Below are 2,673 nucleotides of genomic sequence, written 5' to 3'. Positions count from 1 at the left end.
TAATGAACTGCCCCAAAACTTGGTGGTTTAGCCCAGGCAGTGTTGCTCAGTGGTTTGAGCACTGGCCCACGCACCAAAGCGTCGCAGGTTTGATTCCTGGTTAAGGGCAGGTACCTGGATTGTAGGTTCCATCCCAGCCCTGGTCAAGGTGCATGAGGGAGGCAACCAGTCGATATTTCTCTCTCCCCTTACTCCCTCCCTTCCACTCTCTCTAAAAAAAAATCAATGGGAAAAATATCCTCAGGTTAGGATTAACCAAAACAAACAACATAGGATCTAGTGGTTAAACAACATGGATTTGCTCTTGGTTTTGCACGGTGGGAGGATTTGGCAGAGAGAGCTCATTTCTGGGGCCGGCAGCATCGCCGGCCTGGCTCAGCCAGGGCAGGTGGGAACACTTCCGAGAATTCTGACTCATGGGCGGGGCCTTCCTCCTCCTCCAAGTGGCTACTGGGCTTCCTCTCAGTATGGGGCTGAGTTCCAGAAGGGAGGGGAGCCGCCCGCAGAGCCACACCTCTGCCCAGTTCTATTGGCCAAAGCAGTTACAGGTTCCACCCAGATGCGAGGGGTGTGGCAGGAGACCCCGCCGCTCCATGGGCACGTGTGGAAGTATTTGTGGTGATTTTTAATGCACCGCATCTGTTACCGACCGAACTCAAGGGGCTCGCTGCTTGGGCGCTCTATTCAAGAGCCATGGACGGGCAGTTGTGCTTACTTGCAGCAAGTAAAGAAGACGGGGTTGCATCCCAACTGCCTGCAGAGGGAGGGTGGCCATGGCTTATGTGCACCGTTGGGTCAGGGACATGTTGGTTGCAGCTGAGTTCCTACGGGCTCAGCCTGTTTACAGCTACTGCTAACCACCGTGCTGCGCTCTAACCTTAGCGAGCACAGCATTTGGTAAGCATGGCCAGACCTTGAGACTCTTGTCCGACCTAACATCCAGTCTTGCTGCTCCTCCCTGCCCAGACCCCACTCTGTGGCAGCCGCTTTGAGCTTTCCAAAGAGTAGGCCGGTGTGGCTCAGTGGATTGAGCGTCACCCCATGCGCCAAGAGCTGCCGGTTCGATTCCTGGTCAGGGCATATGCCCGGGTTTTGGGCTCAATCCCCAGTGGGGCGGCATGCAGGAGGCAGTATCATCCATGTTTCTCTCTTCTCTCCCCCTCTAAAAAGCCAATAAAAACATATTTAAAAAAACAAAACGGGAAGACCGTTAAAAAGCAAGAGTGGATCTAACCACAGCGCTTTCTTGCCAGGAAACCCGGAAGCCCCATCACTGCCCGAGGACTTGCGTTCAAACGATGTTGGCCGGCATACCTCCAGCTGCCCCAGCTTTTGCTCCCCAAACACTTGGTCTGCCCACCAGGAGAGACTGGTGTAGTTTGGGATGTCTGTGCTCACTTGGCTATTTCCAGTTTCGAGCCATGAAAAACCAGTGATTAGTTTTCATAATGAAGAGAGTCGCGGTGACCTTCAGATAACTCAGTCTGACCTGGAGCCTCTGACTGTGAGCAGGGAGAACAGAGCAGTTGCTTTCTCCGTGCCCGAGGACTTGCGTTCAAACGATGTTGGCCGGCATCTGAGGCCGGCCATCCCTCCAGCTGCCCCAGCTTTTGCTCCCCAAACACTTGGTCTGCCCACCAGGAGAGACTGGTGTAGTTTGGGATATCCGTGCTCAGCTGGCTATTTCCAGTTTCGAGCCATGAAAAACCAGTGATTAGTTTGCATAATGAAGAGAGTCGCCGGTGACCTTCAGATAACTCAGTCGGACCTGGAGCCTCTGACCGTGAGGAGGGAGAACAGAGCAGTTGCTTTCTCCTTTTGAAACAGTTCAGCCATGAAAATGAGGTTGCTTTATACTATAAACTCACAGTGGTTCTCAACCTTCCTCATGCCGCGACCCTTTCATACAGTTCCTCATGTTGTGGTGACGCCCAACCATAAAATTATTTTCGTTGCTACTTCATAACTGTAATGTTGCTACTGTTAGGAATCGTCATGTAAAGATCTGATATGCAGGGTGTATTTTCATTGTTCTCAACCCACAGGTTGTGAATCGCTGCTTTATAGCCTGTTATCCAAGAAGGTGTTTCAAAAGTATCTTAAAACGTTCCCTCTCCCAAGAAGCAGTATATAGCAATAAAGTTGCATTTTCACCAAGGATGACATGTCCAGAGAAAAGTGGAAGGTGTTTCAAAAGTATCTTAAAACGTTCCCTCTCCAAGGAGCAGTATATAGCAATAAAGTTGCATTTTCACCCAGGATGACATGTCCAGAGAAAAGTACTTAGAAACAGAAGGAATGGCCATGAGACAGCGACACTGGTCACCTCCAAGGAGGTGTGTGTGTGGGGGGGAGGCAGGAGGGGAACAGGAGGGGAGCAGGAGGGGTAGGAGGGCTGGAGGGGCAGGAGGGCAGGAGGGCTGGAGGGGCAGGAGGGGGTGGAGGCCCTGAGGAAGCCAGCCCTCCTGGGCGGCTCAGTCCCGAGGGAAGGCTGAGCTGTGAGGCAGATGAAAGCGCTGTCGCTGTGCCAGGCCCGGGGCGCCCACCCTGCGCTCAGGTGCAGCTGCTGAGTCCCATTAGCAGCGGCTTCTTTGCTCTGTGTCTGAACTACAATCATCTGGCCCTTTGGTCACTTTGGTTTGATCTCGCTTTCCCAGCCCGGGTGGCGGGGTG

Source organism: Myotis brandtii, unplaced genomic scaffold (genome assembly GCF_000412655.1).
Source record: "Myotis brandtii unplaced genomic scaffold, ASM41265v1 scaffold187, whole genome shotgun sequence".
In the NCBI taxonomy this organism is placed as follows: domain Eukaryota; kingdom Metazoa; phylum Chordata; class Mammalia; order Chiroptera; family Vespertilionidae; genus Myotis; species Myotis brandtii.
The sequence above is the reverse complement of the archived record's forward strand: the minus strand, read 5'-3'. Positions refer to the sequence as shown.